This window comes from Chionomys nivalis, chromosome X (genome assembly GCF_950005125.1).
Source record: "Chionomys nivalis chromosome X, mChiNiv1.1, whole genome shotgun sequence".
NCBI lineage: Eukaryota > Metazoa > Chordata > Mammalia > Rodentia > Cricetidae > Chionomys > Chionomys nivalis.
The window spans coordinates 17,815,436-17,832,876 of NC_080112.1; the positions used below are offsets into that span (position 1 = coordinate 17,815,436).

The window sequence follows — 17,441 nt, forward strand, 5'->3', positions numbered from 1 at the left end:
ATAAAGCAGGGATTGCAATCAGGCTTGAAATCCCTCCTGTGCTCCCACAACCACTTCCAGGCTGATTATCAAACAAGCAGTAACTACAGATGTCATTTTTTGTGTGTGCCAGACAAGAGCTGGTGCGGTTCATTCTATATGCTAATATAGACATTTATAGATCTGTCTGTTTATGAGATCTTAATGATGACTGGCACAGTTAAGGACAACTATGAAGTCCAAATGGACACACTGTTAACTTAAAAGAACAGGGTTCTTGTTGGCCAAGTCAAAAGCAAGGTCAATCTGTCTCAGTGGTAAAGAACTAACGTTCGAAGAGAGTTGTTTAGAAGTGAACTCAGGTCAGGTGGTGGCGGCGCACGCCTTTAATCCCAGCACTCGGGAGACAGAGGCAGGCAGATTCTGTGAGTTCGAGACCAGCCTGGTCTACAAAGTTGAGTTCCAGGAAAATCAGAGCTTTTACACAAATAAACCCTGTCTCAAAAACAAAACAAAACAAAAAACAACTCAGGGACTACCCTTTACTCCTCTTCCCACCTACACAAGAGAAAATATTGCATTATTTATTTCATGTTACATTTTTGTTTGTGCTACTGGACTTTGGTATTTCATAATGGCAGGCACAAAAACCTTTCTTTCCTATTTTTACCTAGGTTGTATGGCATGCATATACAAAAAAAAATCTTATCCTTCACCCGCACTCATGAAACTTGCTGTTTCTAGAAGGCACCACACCCTTTCATACAGCTGCAAAAGACTACAGCATGTCACAGCTGTTTACAGACAGGCTGCCAGATTCAGACATGCTGAGGTGAAACACTGGCTCTACCTTCCATTAGCTGCCCAACCTCTCTGAACTTCCTAATAGTAAGCAACCTCCCAAAGGCAAACAATCAAATGAGCATGACACACACAGCTCTTCACAGAACATTAGATACACAGCCGTCACTTCTTACATACAGCAGACAAGCAGCTAAAATGCTATCAACTGGGGAACAATTTATTATGCTCCCACAAATACTTGATAGCAAATATATTCTTCTTTTAGATTCGGCCCAACTTTAATTTCAAACTTGAATTCCTCACACTCTAGTTTGAATATCCTATTTTATCTTACCCTTCCAGAACTGATTATTCCTGGAGACGGATGCAATTTATACGGGGTTCTACTCAAAAGGAATCTGCTTCTCCACTTAAAAGAGTCAAGTAGCTTCCCTCCTAAGGTCTTGCCCTACAAATGCCTTCTCGCTACCTACACAATTTCTTGCTGCGTAGGGAGGGGCTACCAGTTACACGATGCCGAAGACCTTCTATTAAACAGACCAGGACACTGGCTATCCATTTCAGAAGTCCTTGCATCTCATGTTCCCTGACACCCTCCAGAGGGCAGAAGAGAGAAAGACTCAGATTGAGGAAGCAAAAGCTCATACACTGGGGTTCCACCGAGCCCAATGGAGCTACCTTCCATATTTCAGTTTTTCCATCAGTAACAGAGACTTGAACTACACTTGCATCTTCACTTTCTTCTCTGTACTAGTTCCACTTAACACTAGTTGGGATCCTGAGGATGAAGATACAGTAGGCATTATCGGTGTGCAGTTTTCAACATATACAATATAACCATGGCTTTGAACAGACATAATGCAGACCGTGTCAACAATATTGTGCGAAACAAAGTTAAAAACAGAACAACAGTCAAGCCCTAGGAGTATCTGATGACAGCAAAGTAACCTTAAAACTGAAATACTTTAGGGTCAGTGATACTTTCAAATGAATCATGCCAATCTTACCCTATTCTGACAAATTTGTAAGTGAATCTAGAAATGCCATTTTGTTATTCTGGAATAAGCCAGACATTTCATCTTTGAGACATTTAAGACACTTCATGTTTAATCAAAGTATTCTGGTCAGAGACAACTACGACCCTATCATTACTTCCAGCCAAGCTGAAAGGATCCCCAAGTTGCTAATCAATTGAGTGAATTAAGTGAAAAAACCAAAAAGCAGAGACAACAGCTGTTTAAATGCACTTAAATGACTAGTTGAATCAATCAAAATGGATGATCTCCATGGATTCATTGTTTCCTTTCAGTTGCTTTGGATGTGATTGTCATGGCAACCACCCCTTAATCATGTTCTTCAGGATACTTTCTTCGACCTAAAAAAAAAAAATCGAGGATGGAATAAACTCTAAGTATTCCCTTAATTAGAAACATCTGTGACGGTAACCAATAGGCTCAGACTTCCCATTCGCCTTGTTACTATTCCCCTACTTGTATTAATATGTGAGTCTGAAGCACTAGCATATGTACCGCTCAAAACTTATTTTCAACGTTACCATGAAATGCAATAATAAGTATAGCCGAAATGTCCGCTGGCTCCTTTCCTCTAGAAGAACCGACAACAATTTCCTAAGAATAAGTGGTTCAGATAATAGATGCCTTATTTTAAAAATTTCAGCATAACACCTGCAACATAACTATTCAGTAAAATATTAATTAAATAAGTAATTTAAAGTATATTTTCAATCATTTAAATGTAACACAGTCTAAGTTTTGTTATCTAAATAAGGTTAGGTATAAAGTATATCTGATAATATACTCATACTCAGGAAAAACCATTAATTACATACAGGTTTCTACACTTATTTAGTTCTTTTAGAAATATGGAGCACATCACTAATTTGCATACCATCATCATGGATGGCCATGCTAATCTTCTCTGTACCGTCTCAGTATTACTGCACATGCCATCTAATTGAGCATGTGTTTTAGTTTGGGGATGTGAGGAGGTGTGCTCACTTGTTAGTGTGCACATGCAAGTTACTACTTGGTACCTTCCTTAGTCACTCTCTGCTTTAATCTTTGAGACAGAGTCTCTCACTGAACTCGGAGCTCACCAACTGGCTAGAGCGGCTAGTCTGCAAGACCCAAGGATCCTCCTGCCTCCATTCTCCATAGCACTGGGACTACAGGCAGGTAGCCTTACTTAGAGTGTTTACATGGGCTCTGGAGATCTGAACTTAGGCCATCATACTAGTGTGGCAAGAACTTTATCCACTGAGCCATCTCAATCCTTCTACACTTATTTTTCATAGGCTTCTTCACTATTTGGAGGTTTGGGGAAAGATCTGTTTGTTTTCTTTAAAGGCATCTGTTGTATGTGCTACACATTTAAAGCTGCAATCAGTCCACATTTTTCTGCAGATTCCATTTCATTCAAAAACTAAAAAGTGCACAGAGTTGCTACAGTTGGAGCAATGGGTCATTTGTAAGCTTTGGTAGCTTTTAAAGCCAGTTAAGAAGCTGCGCCTTTCCTCTAAAGCAAAGGTGGAAGAATGAGAAGTGCGCCTCGCCCTTCCTCACTCCAAGGCACTCTTGCCATGGCCACAGCCTCACACAAGTTTCAGGGACCGTTGGCCAAAAGGAAGAAGAAAATGTATTTGTCCACTTTTTACTGAAATGTTAAAATATTAATAATATTTACAAATTCCAAGCACCATTTAAAATAAACTGGAGACCAGATCTATTAGGCATTAGGGGAAATGCCTACAGAAGCACAAGCAAGCAGCGAACCCAGCATGGGAAATGGAGCAACAAATATTTGCTACCAGTCAAAGGTAAGCCCTTGACGTTCTTGTCCTTTGCCCTGGTGTTCAATGATATTTGTGTTGTGCTTTAAAAATAAGAAGATTGGTGTTCTTTCAATGACCATTACAGTGGACCCCAAATAAAACAAATGCTAAAATAAAAATTCACTTAATTGACCGAAAGGCTTGAATTAGTCATTGCCAAGTTTATAACTTTCCCATAACTCCAAGCATTCTTTCATATTAAAAAAAAAAACCAGCATTTTCCCCCTCTAACATGAGGAGTATGGGTAACTTTTCATGCAAGTATAATTTCTATTTTCATAGCTAAATAAAAAGCATGAAGGACAAGAGGACTGGATAGAGCCCAATGACAATTCAGACAGCTACATTGGAGCATTGGTCCTCCTCAAATTCAGAGACCAATTCCTGCACCAAAGTCTACCACCACTAAACCTGCCTGTTCTTCATGAACAAGTTTGAACCTTTCTCTCCTTATTTCCACAGTCCTAGTTTTGTCTGTTAACTGCAGCTTCATTACATTATCACACTTTTAAGAATTTTAAAATTTACGTTTTGCCAGGCAGTGGTGATTCCAGCACTTGGGAGGCAGAGGTAGGCATGTCTCTGTGAGTTTAAGGTCAGCCTGGCCTAGAGAACAAGTTCCAGAACAGCCAGGGCTACAAAGAGAAATCCTGTCTTGAAACCCCCCCCCAAAAAATATTTTATATATCTGGATGTTTTGCCTGCATGTGTGCCTCTGAGCCACCTGTGTACCTAATTCCAGGCCAGGAAATGTCAGAGCCCCTGGCATTGGATTTACAGGTGGTTGTGAACCCCCATGTAGGTGCTGGAGATCTAACTCAGTTTCTTTAAGATCACTCAGTGTTCCTAACCACTGAACCACTTCTTCAGCCCAACGTGTGGACAACTGCATTCACAGAAAACCTGAGAGAGCTTGGAACTAAGTAATTCTAGACACAAAATAACAGTGTTAAGCATGGCTTCTTGGTAGCAGCAATTCCTCAAGTTTGCTCTGTTTGCTAAAGGCAAGTGCATCTCATTTAAGAGAGGCTGCCTGGCTCAGCTTTGGCTGCAAAAACCTTACTGCTCTTTTATGAGGCCCCACCACCAAACACTTAAATGGTGTTTATGAGTAGCTGATAGCATGCTTTTTGGTGGTGGCAGGGACCTTGAAACACCATAGAGTTGAGGCAATAAACACGGCTCTGGCCGGTACCTCCGCCACAAGGCTAGACTCTCAGGAAGCTAAGGAATAGGGCGTATCCAGCGGTCAAAGTCCCAGCTTTAATCCTAGCCATATCGCTTAGCAAATTAAAGATTCATGTGGTCAGAAAAAGAGAGATATACAGTAAAGATAGATTCAGACGAAAAAAAAAACTCTAAACAGTTTAGAGTGTGTTTAAAATATATGCAGGCTTGGGAGTGAAAAGAAAAAGGATAACATCTTTAAAATAAAAAAGAAAGAGAGTAGCTAGGTGTGGTGGCACACACCTTTAATCCCAACAGTCAGGAGGCAGAGACAGGTGGATCTCTGAGTTTGAGGCCAGCCTGGTCTACAAAGCGAGTTCCAGGACATCTTGGACTGTTGCACAAAGACCTATTTCAAAAAAGAAAGTAAGAAAGAAAGAAAAAAAGAAAGAAAGGAGGGAGGGAGGAAGGGAGGGAGGGAGGGAGGGAGGGAGGGAGGGGGGAGGGAGGGAGGGGAGAAAAAAGAACAAAAAAAGGAAGAGAAAAAAGAAAACCACTGCTTTAAGGGATTAGATTAGAGCCCAGAGGCTCCTCCCTCCTGGAAGAAATGAAGGCCCTTAGTAAAGTGCTGCCACTGCAGTGTTAAGCCCTCTGGCCTTTCTGCCCTTCCCCATATGTAGTGCCTTTTCCACTGAGCACACCTTTCCACATGTGCCGGACTATGTTTCCCAGTAGTAGGGGGCTTGATGACCGCTTCAGACTGCACACTAGTCAAGGACACCCTCATGACCTTACCTTTCTCTCCTCTATCAGCTCTCCTGACCTTCCCTGTGCAAGAGCGTGAATATTTCCATAGTCTCTAAAACCCATTTTTAAGTGTAACTAACAAGACAACATCAAGAGGTAAGGTCCTGAGGTGACTTAATCAAGGAGGATGAAACCCTGGTTAGTCGGATTAGGTTCCCTTACAAAATGGCTGACAAAGGTCATCTCTAGGCCTTTCGCCTTCCTTCAGGTGAAGATACATACATACTCCCTTCGTTCCAGAAAACGTGGCATCAAGGTGCCATGCTGTAAAGAGCAAGCAGTATTCGCCAGGCCAAGATGTGCTGGACCTTCATTTATATCATGGCTGTCACACTTTTGGTGGACAGCAGAATTACCTGACAGGGACCCTTGTTCTAACACAGGTGGTAAGGCCCCATCCCCAGCTCTCTGATTCAGTCAGCTCATGAACCTGAATTTCTAGAATCTAGGTGATGCTCTGTACTCTGGGTCCAAGGACCCCACATGATGATTATATAATATATATAGATGTACCATAAAACAGTAAGTATATCCATAGACTAAACACCCATTCACTTAAATCTGTTTTGTTTGTTTGTTTTTTAGTTTTTTGTTTTGTTATGTTTTTGAGGTAGGGTCTTGTCAATGGAGCTTTGGCTGCCCTAGAACTCACTATATAGACCAGAGGCAGATCTGCCAACCTCTGCCTGAGTGCTGGGATAACCACACTCAGCCCGTTCCTTGAAATCTTAAAACTACTGGTATTTAAGAGTTATGTTTTTTGCCAAGATTTTGGAATATTTGTGTAGACTTCACCACTCAAGAATCCTTAATCTGAAATATGAAATGTCCCAATACCAGGGCATTTAGGGATGTTTAACCTTGTATATCTCATTTAGACAAAAGAAAATGGAACATCTTTTGAAACATCCACAAATATCTTAAGATGATCCAGCAAAACTGTCTTTTTATAAACTGGAGGAATTATTTTCTCAGAGAATCAAATGGTCCTCTGGGTAGGGTTCAAATTCCTGACTCTTCACACTCCCTGCCCTGCCCTGCCCTGCCCTGCTCAGTTCAATACTCTTTCTGGCACAGCTTTGCCGCACTGCTCACAGCATCTCCAATTAAAATGAGCATTCCTTGCTTGAGAGATTGATTTTACTAGTCTCCATAATAACAGCAACCTATGTGTGTGTTCTAGAGTGAGCACTGAATAAGCACTAGTTGATTGCGCTTTATGATGTACTCAGACCCATACTTGTCAGAAGTTGGGGTTTGTGAGTTGCATACTGGCAGACAGGCAGCTCCACTGCAATCAATGCATCACAGGGTCAATCACATGAACATGGGTGCTGCCATTATCTCTTATAGGAGCAATGACAGACACATAAAAGAAAAAAGTATGAGGGTCTGAAACATGGCAGGGACAGTAAAACTAAGTTCACAATGTGACACAATTTTGCTTTCAAATTCCATGTCATAAAACGTTTACAGAGTGCCTAGCATTTTAATCGGAAGAGACCACGACAGCAGTAAAGTTCTGAGTGCTAGAAAAGTATAAGATGCTCAGGCAGTTGTGGTACATCCACCAAGCTTCTTTTCATGCAAGCGTCCTCCCTGTTCTTCAGCAGACAGTCCCCAAATGACCACAGTAGGATAAAGAGGAACTAAAAACTAAGAGCTGCCAGAAGAGGGCAAGAAGAAGCAAGTGAGTAAACATCAAGGGGACAAGAAGATGCTGTCACATACCTGCCCTGTAGCCACTGCCACTGTCCTCCCCAGTCCTTCTGGGTAAAGCTGCCCCTCCCTATCCATGGGTTGCACATACAGATTCAACCGAATTTGCATGGAAAATATGAAGAATAAGACATTACATGCATGTGGAGTATGTAGATTTTTCTCATGTAATTATTCCAAACAATGTACAACAGGCACGGAGCACTTCTACTACCTTAGGTATTGTGAAGAATATAAAGATGGTTTAAAATATACAGAAGCATATACATAGGTCATATGCATGTATATACTCCATTTTATATAAAGGATTGGGTATTGTAGATTCTTGCATTCGAGGGGTAGGTTCCTGGAACTGAACTTTCAATATCTACATTTGCCACACTGATGGGACAATATTAATACATTATTACGAACTAAAATCTATCTTATTGACTATACTTTGCACTAGGGTTCATGCTTTGTACCATACATTTTATAGGCTTTGACTAATGTTGGGACAGGGAGGATAATATCTTTTCAGCACACTCTGAAAAACAATAAATACCTATAGTCCAGAGCATTGACCTGCTTAAGCATTGTTAAAGGATGCATCACAGGAATACTATAAATCCTTTTAGTTTTATGGATTCATTGTTCCAAAACTGTTGTAACATAGCACAGGATGTACACTGTTTTGGTTTTCCGAATACCAGCCTTTCACGACTCTATGACCTCCAGTGTGACTCCAAACTTGAAAGGAGACTCAAAGTTTTACTGGATCCCAAAATGAAAAGTCGGAAACACAGCCCTAAAGATGCTACGATTCCTGTTTGGTGCCCACTCAGTCTGGAGACATTTATGAAAATGCATTTTTTAAGAGATAGCAGAGGCAGTGCGGAAGAAATAGCACAAGGAAACAGGAAAGACATATAAAGAGAAAACCAGGAAGGAAGACAGAGAGGGCAGTGACAGGGCAAAGCAGGCGTGGCAGGGGAGTGGGCACAGACCAGGGTCACAGCAATCAATAGGGTGGCAGCAAAAACACTTCCTGCCTTCTTAAGTTTTCTGACAGTAAGAAACGGACGATTGCACCTGACTACAGCAGCCCCCAACTTCTTCCAATAATTATTTCATTCAATAATACAGATAAGAGAAAAAGCCTGGCCCTTCCTTCTTCCTCGGCACTACCTGCGAGGTGGCTGCCATCTCCTTTGCGGCACCATGCTGCCCTCCGGCCTCTGGTGAAGCCCAAGATCGTCAAAAAGAGGACCAAGAAGTTCATCCGGCACCAGTCAGACCGATATGTCAAGATTAAGCAAAACTGGCGGACACCCAGAGGTATTGACAACAGGGTGCGGAGAAGATTCAAGGGCCAGATCCTGATGCTCAACACTGGTTACGGGAGCAACAAGAAAACCAAGCACATGCTGCCTAGCGGCTTCCAGAAGTTTCTGGTCCACAACATCAAGGACCTGGAGGAGCTGCTGATGTGTACAAGTCTTACTGTGCTGAGATTGCTCACAATGTTTCCTTCAGAACTGAAAAGCCATCGTGGAAAGAGCAGCACAGCTGGCCATCAGAGTCAACAATTCCAACGCCACGCTGCGCAGTGAAGAGAATCAGTAGATGGCTTGCATGCATGTTTTATTTGTGTTTAAATAAAACCACAAAAACTGCAGAGAGAGAGAGAGAGAGAGAGAGAGAGAGAGAGAGAAAGCCTGCTCTACACAGAAATGTGTAAACAGGGTATGGAGGCTATGCACAGAAAGCCCCGAATCAGCTCCAAATCTATTGTTATTCCAAATCATAGGTTACTCCTATAAAAATGACTCTATGTGTGTCTATCTGTGTGTACCTGAAGATACAGGTGTACTGTCATGTGCCATAACATTCCAATGCCATGCGGTATGTATTCCAATCCTGAGTATACCTGAGCTGGAAAAAAACCCAGGCTTTTGATTTTTTCTGGTGTGTGTGTGTGTGCAGCACGTGCACACGCACACACACATCCATGCACACACATGGAGAGACCAGAGCACCTGCAGCTCACTAATTAGCACAGACTGCATGGCCAGCAAGCCCTGGGGACCTGCCTGCCTGTCTCACCGCCTCCCCTGCATGGCCAGCAAGCCCTAGGGACCTGCCTGCCTGTCTCACCGCCTCCCCTGGCCCTAGTATTGGAATTATAAGCACGTGCTACCACACACAGCTCTTTTAATTAAAAGAAAAAATAGGTGTTGGTGATCCAAACTCAGATCTTCATGCTTACACAGCAAGCATGTTACCAAACTATCTCTCCAGCACCCTTTCTATGCCTTTTCTATTTAGACAGACAAGTACCTGCCACTCTGTTTCAATTGCCTTCAATACTTAGTATAAGAAGCTCTATAGTTATCCGCTATTACTAGTTATAAACACAAGGCCATTCCATACACAGTACATGTTTAGGAAGCTATGCCTCTAGGTTTCTTCAAGTATATTCTGGTTTGTTTTGTTGGTTTTTCAAAACAGGGTTTCTCTGTGGTTTTGGAGCCTGTCCTGGAACTAGCTCTTGTAGACCAGGCTGGTCTTGAACTCACAGCGATCCGCCTGCCTCTACCCTCCCCGAGTGCTGGGATTAAAGGCGTGTGCCTCCACCGCCCAGTTTATATTCTGATGTTTGTACAATAGTAAAGTCTTCTGACAAGTTTCTCAGAAAATATTCCTATCATTTAGTAATTGTATATAAATATATTTTATTCTTTTTTCATTTTTTCGTTTCATGAATAAATTTGAGGCAAAATTTCAATTGTTTAATTTACTGGGTTTTCTGTCTGTCTTGTTTGTTTGGGAAACTGAATCAGTAGCTTTGTGACTCTAAGGGCTCTCCCACTGAGCAACAGCCCCAGCCACTTTTCCTCCTGTTCCTGAGCATCTGACTTTTCAGGAAAACTATGTAAATATACATGTCTCTTCTATTTAACACAATTACTTCTCTCTTGGCTGTAATTTGCCTTCCATCCAAATATGCAATGAAACTATTACTAAGCAGTTTACTGGAAGGTAATCAGGAAAGTGTACCAGAAAAGCCACACCCAGGATTCCTCTGTAATATTACTTTGCTTTAAATGCAGAGAAAAAGATTGCATTCTGGGCATAATCCGGCTTTTGTATATAAGATCCATTAACTCCTAAAGCTAATTTGGAAAGGGATTTTCACACGGAAGCCTATCAGTAGGAGTGAGGGGCACAGGAAAATTTGGGGGGTGAAAAACGCATATCCCAACTGTAAGAGTAGTTTCACGGGTATATGCATTTGTCACAACTCATCAAATCAGAGCTCTTAAATGGCTATCACTTGTCCTATATAAATGCTGCTCAATAAGCAGGCATTTAAGGAGGCCAGTTGCTTTATCTACACATGCAGATAGAAACTTGCATTGCCTCATTTTAATTTGGGGGCTTGACTTCTTTTCTGATTTGGTTTTGAGACTGAGGGGGGTTTACTGTGTACCCTAAGCTGGTCTCAAATCCATAATCTCCTGCCTCCACTTTTCAAGTGCTAGGATTACAGGTGTGTACCAATACACCCACCATAGTTTCTTTCCTTGATGTGCTAGCAATCTGCTTCACGAACAGGGACGGTGCAGAAGACTAGACCTGGCCCAGTTCACTGAAAAGACAACCCTTAAAGTCTTCGGAGAAATCAAATTTCAAAGTGAACAGGGGCCAATAGTACACTCTAAAGCTGAACTGAAAGATGAGCTTTCCCAACTATTCAAGCAGAGTTGGCTGATTCTGCCTTATCAAAGCAATGCTCTCAAAGAAGTCTACATGAGTCTTCTGCGTACTTTTTATCTATACCGTCTCAGCAGCTTACACTGGAAGGAAAATCCGCTCTCAGATGACAGTCACTGCACTGCTGGTGATGTACCACATTCACTACCAGGCACAGAGATGAGCAAGAGCAAAGGCTATTTGAAAATCCACATCTAGTTAAAGGGACAATTTGCTCCTTTTCTCCACTCATATCCTTCAGCAGTAAATACATATGCATCTTTACACACCCTTTGCCATGTGCTGATACCCTAGCTATGAAGAAAAATCACTTTGCATTCACAAGTTGAAATGTATAGAGTCCATGCACTCTCACCATATTTGGTTTATTCTGTCAATGATATTTCTGTATTGAGTTTCTCACCTCACCTCTACTCTGGAAAGCATCCTCAGTGGAGTAAGAGACCTAGTCCTGTCAAGCTACTGTAAGCACAACAGTGACAAATACAGATAAGAGAAAGGCGGATGGAGTGGCTGGAAAATGTGCTGCAAGGATGATCGGGAGGAAAAGGAAGTGGGTACAGTGACATGGGCTGACAAAAGTCACTCTGGTGGTTAAAAGACATGCAGTGGGCACACAGAGAGAGGGGAACCCAACCACAGAAGAAAATGTCTTCATCCAGGCAAAATGGAAGGAACCCTAAAAACTTAAAAATAAAAAGATTCCTTGAGGGGGGAGAGAGAAAGAGATAGACAGAGAGAAAGAGAGAAAGAAAGAGGGGGAAGGAGAGAGGGAGGGAAGGAGGGAGGGAGGGAGGGAGGGAGGGAGGGAGGGAGGGAGGGAAGGAGGGAGAGGAAGGGAGGGAGAGGGGGAGAGAGAGAAGGAGAGAGGGAGAGGAAGGGAGGGAGAGGGGGAGAGAGAGGAGAGAGGGAAAGAGAGAAGGAGGAAGGGAGAGGGAAAGAGAGGAAGAGAGGATTGTGAGGAGTGTGTGTGTGTGTGTTGGTGCATATGAGCTTGGCTGTGGGTCCTCACAGATGTCAGAAGGAGTATGCTAGATCTCCTGGAGCTGGAGTTACAGTTGTCAGCCAGGTGCTGGGAATCGAACCTGGATCTACTGGAAGAACTGCAGTGCTCTTAACTGCAAAATCATCTCTTCAGACCCAAGAACAAATTTTCATTAAGACTTATTTAATTTATGCATATGATTGATATATATGAACGATATCATACATTCACCTGAACGTAAAAGTACTACGTAAGTGCCTGGTGCTTGAGGAGACCACTAGAGGGCATCCAATCCCCTGGGACTTCAGTCACAGATGGTTATGAGCCACCATGATGTGGGTCCTTGGGACCAAACCCAGGTCCTCTACCAGAGTAGCAAATGTTCTTAACCATTGGGAACCCTCTTTCTAAGCCCACCCCCAGGAACTTGTGTGTCAGATTAAAATAAAGGGTGTGCGCCTGTATCTGCATAATCCATTAATGGCTATACTATCAAAAATCTACTATAATTTAATTTTCTACCTAGATCTAAAACAGATAAAAAGCTTCAAATCTCCCACAATTTGAACAGATATCTCATTTTATAAAGGAAGAATACTTTTGTGGAGAAGCCTTAATTATGGTCTTCTGGGCTACCACGTCCAAAGTGTCTTGAAGTTGCCTTTCATTTTTACATTTAAAGCATACTTGGTAAGCCTTGATCTAGCTACGCAGGCTAGGCTGGCTGGCTGGCCCGTGAGCCCCTCAGGGTCCCCCTGCATCCTCCTCCCCAGGAGCTGGGGTTATAAGCATGTTCCACTGGAGGCTGAATTCAGGTCTTTGAGCTTGTATAGCAAGCCCATTACTAAGTTATCCCATCTGCCCCAAAACTTGATGTGCTGAGGGACAGGCTACCAAAAAGTTTAACTCAAATTAGAAAAAATAAATAAAGAATTCAAGTCAGAATTCTTTCATTAACTGAGCCTCAGTTTCCTCATCTTTAAAATGAAGGGAAGGCTGACTTTCTGCTATTGAAGTCCTACTCATCAAGTGGAAGAAGAAAAACCTGTGGGAGTCACTCTCCCCTTCTTTACAGAGCAGACTGAAGCGGCCAGAGGACAACCGCAACTGCCCGCCACCTGCAATATGATCATGACTGGCTAGCTCTGCAGCAGCGACTCGTACAATCTTCAGAGAGTTTAGAAAACCTGAGAGCATTTTAAAGTTAGCAACTCTGCGATGGACTTGAGTCCACCATAAAACAAAAATGACTGCATTTTTTTTTTTTTTTGGTTTTTCGAGACAGGGTTTCTCTGTGGTTTTGGAGCCTGTCCTGGAACTCCCTTTGTAGACCAGGCTGGCCTCGAACTCACAGAGATCCGCCTGCCTCTGCCTCCGGAGTACTGGGATTAAAGGTGTGCGCCATCACCGCCCGGCCATGACTGCATTTTTGAAAGATGCACAGAACGCTGTCACTAACTTCTAGATGATAGATTATATGTTTTCTTCTCAAAGCCTTTCTGTGTTTTCTATATTTTCGACAACAGAGAAGTACTAAAGGATTTACAAGTTTCCCCAGATCTCCCATCTTCTGAAATTAGTGGGATGAGTCTGGTTAGTGGCAGTTCACTAGCCTGCATGCACAAGGCCTGTTTCCATACCCCACACAGCAAAGATTAAAACAGAGCACGGTCACTGAGGTGCGGAGAAAAACCAGGCAGTATCACCATGCATGCCTGCACACAGTGGGTGATTAGCACTTGGCTGATTGCTGTGCTCAGAATCAGGACATTATTATCATAATCACAATCTATGGCTGACAGTCCTACATGGAAATCAAAACATGCATTTTATCTAAGTAACAGTTCTTTTTGTCCAGTGCCATGGCTCTGGAGAGCCATGGTTAAAATTCCTTTCCAACTTAAAGTAAATGAAGTGAAACACCAGGACCCTTTTCTGCCCACACACGCGTGCATATATACGTACACACACGTGCACACACACACACACATTTTCACGAAATATGATTGTTAATGAGCTTTAAAAATTTTCTCCTCTTCTTCTGCTCTAAAACAAAAGACATTAAAAGTTAAGATAAATACTTAGCTGTCAAAACAAAATTCCCTCAGATGGAAAACACAAGAATAAATCTGATGTTACAAAAACAACTTCCATAGCAAGTGTCAATGTATAAACTGTCCAAAAAGAGAAAACCAGGTGCTGTCATTAGTGAGGTCTCTAACGAAGGGAAAGCCAAGTTGCTGGATGGATGCCAATGTACATAATGCCCAGGTTTGTGGCTATCAAAAAAAAAAAAAAAAAAAAAAAAAAAAGCACTGTCTTGAAAGTTCAGGTACACCAGAAAATAAAGTTCTCCAAAATAAACATTGCAGTCTCTTGGGATAGAGCTCTAAAACAAATTCCATGTTGAATTCAATTCTTATCAGCTGAAGAGAGAGCAGATACTCACCCCTTATTGTCAACCACAGAACACCACGATCCATTGGCAACCATCACTGTCTCTAAAATTACTTTTTACCCAACACTCATATACTCTCCTCTCTGTCTCTCTCTACCAGGTACCTCCACCCACCACCAGCCTTTACGACAGGGACAGTAGCTTAGCCATGGAACTTCAACTCAAATCCCCACTCTGCCATTTATCAGTTGTGCAGTCTTAAACACTAATTTTGTTGTTTTTTGTTTTTTGGATTTTTTTTTTTTTTTGAGACTGGGTTTCTCTGTGCAACAGCCCTAGCTGTCCTGGAACTTGCTCTTTAGGAGAGGCTGACCTTGAACTCACAGAGATCCACCTGCCTCTGCCTCCCAAATGCTGGGATTAAAGGCGTGCGCCACCACTGCCTGGCTCCAGTCTCAGATTCTTCATGAAATGTACACCTTCAAGACTCTGTAGAATGAAGAGGGGCAAACCAAATTATGAGTGTCAATACATTAGCATAATTCCTGAAACGCATGAAAAAGAATTAATGCTCATTCCCTGGTCCCCTTTTCCTCTTCCCTTGCTACTTACTCCAAGCCTGGCCAAATTTATCATTCCTGGTTTTAATTAATCTCAAGCAAACTCAATGGTACTTAGAACAGAGAGTAATTTTCAGTTTTCTCAATACCATGCTCTATTTTTATTATAAAGAATTTGCAAATGAGGTCTATGTATACTGATGAACTTCTACAGCATTTAAAATTGTGTTCACTAAGATTCTTGAATGATGCCCACCATAAGGGGAACCGTGAACGTCAGAAGATTTTCAACTCTACTTCCAAGGCAACTTATTTTACCTCTCTGAACCTAGTTCCTCATTTACCAAAGAAGAGAAACATGTAATGTATGCAAGCACCTGGAACAGAGTGCCATAAACACAAGCTGGTATTCTAGTTATTCAGTTTGATGGGCAGGAACTAGCCACTTTGAAGTCTAATCAAATGAGCTCAGCTGAGTCCTCTACAGGGTCACATGAAAACACTGCTATTGTCCTTTCCTCTCCTGAAGTTATGTGTTCCTGTGTTTGTAGAGGAAATTACATCAACCTCGGCATTACTGAGGCTTCAGGATGGACACATTTATGCTGGGGTTGCTGCCCTATGAGTTCTAGGATATTTAAGCAATACCCCTGGCCTCTAGTGACTAGATTCCAGGAAGTGCATCTGGGAAAAAAACATCTTCTGGGCATTGTCCAGTGACCCCCGTGTGGCAAATTCCCTGGGGATGAAAACCACTAGTCCAGCACATTCCACAAGCAGAATGATTCTCCAGGATCTCAGATGGGACCCTGCAGAAGATCAAAGGTTTATCAAGGCACTACAGAATACTATTCACTCTTCTGAGTCCCATCACCCATGGCCAACCATAATTCAAAATTGACCACGGAAAAATGACTTGGTCTCAATTTGCCATTAGAAAATGTTTTAAATCACAGGAAGGGAGGCTGGCCATCCACCTCTCACTCCTCTACACCATATGGAACGATAAATTTAGAGACACCTTTAAACCCAGCACTCAGAGGCAGAGGAAGGTGAACCTCTATGTAGTCAAGACCATGCTGGTCTACACAGTGCGCTCCAGGACAGCCAGCTAAGAAAATAAGAAAGGTGACTTTAAATATCAGTAAATATGATATGCTCCCTTTAATTTAAAGAAAATATCTTTACACATTGTATCTATGAATCAGCCTATCATACTGTACCTCATAAATACATGCAATTATATTGACTAATTAAAAAAAGGGAAAGTTAGGCACGCTAGCACATGCCTGTATTCCCAGCAATCAGGGGGCAGAGGCAGGAGGATTGAGAGTTGAAGGTCGGCCTGAAGTACAGGAGACTTTGCCTCATAATAATAAATAAAAAATTTAATAATAAAAATAATAATAAAAAATTTCAAAGAGAAAATCTTTAGCCTATAAGACACAAGCTCTCAGTATCCAAAGGTGGTTGGTTCCATAATCTATCTATAGATAGCAAAATCCACAGATGATCAAGTCTTTCATATAAATTACATTGTATTTGCATATAATCTACATCATTTCCTCATATACTTTAAATCATCTCAAATTACTTAGGATATCCAAGACCATGCGAATGCTATGCAGTTTTCATACAACAAAGGAAAGTCTACAAATGTTTAATCAAGACGTCCATTTGTAAATATTTTCAACAATTGATTTATAGTACCCAAAATGAAAAATATGTCTCAAACAAAGGCATTAGAAAGAAATGACTTCACTGTTTGCAGGAGTAACGAATGTTTAATAGATTCACAAAGACTATATGGATAGCCAAAGGACTCCAGACATGTCTTAATTAATCAGAACGGATTAACTATCTATACTTTTCTAGAATCACACCAGAAAGGCAGGAGATATTTCTTATATACTTGATATCCGGGCACCAGGTACACGGGCCTCCATCAGAGGAGGAGACTCTATAAATGGCTGGTGGAGAAAGGAATGCTCATATGTTCTGCTTAATTAGGCGCTGTGCTGGCAGAGAGGAAGGGGAGGGAGGGGGAGGGAGGGACGGAGGGAAACTTTTTTACTATGTTCGACAGGAGCTGAAAGAAAAAAAATATCTTAAGAAAAAATAACTACAATATACTCCCATGTATCCCAAATCCAACAACTGTGTAGTTCAGTTAACAACAGCAACAATAACAACAAAATGTGTAGACAAAAGTTAAGGAGCGCAGCCAAGGAGATAATGACTAAAGTTCAAGCAAGCAGGAACATTTGTTCAACTCCTGGGGGGGGGGGGTGAAAAGAGGAGAACTATGAGGAAGAGATTAGGAAAACAGGGCATAGCCTCAGGAGATTAGCTGCCATGCCTTCAACAAATTATTTGTTTTTAATGTCTAAACTTGGGCTAGGGATGGTGTTCTAT

General features: G+C 41.8%; 1 protein-coding gene, 1 non-coding gene and 1 pseudogene across 3 annotated transcripts in view; 1 reads left to right on the top strand and 2 right to left on the bottom strand.

Moving 5' to 3' along the window:
- LOC130867507 (60S ribosomal protein L32-like) overlaps window positions 1-8,932 on the top strand; it is a 29,455-nt pseudogene extending 20,523 nt beyond the window's left edge.
- Fhl1 (four and a half LIM domains 1) overlaps window positions 1-17,441 on the bottom strand; it is a 62,261-nt gene that overhangs the window by 41,839 nt on the left and 2,981 nt on the right. The gene's annotated exons all lie outside the window — the stretch shown is intronic.
- LOC130868702 (U6 spliceosomal RNA) lies at window positions 2,660-2,765 on the bottom strand. The gene has a single exon (XR_009056531.1). It is a non-coding gene; the product is annotated as a U6 spliceosomal RNA (small nuclear RNA).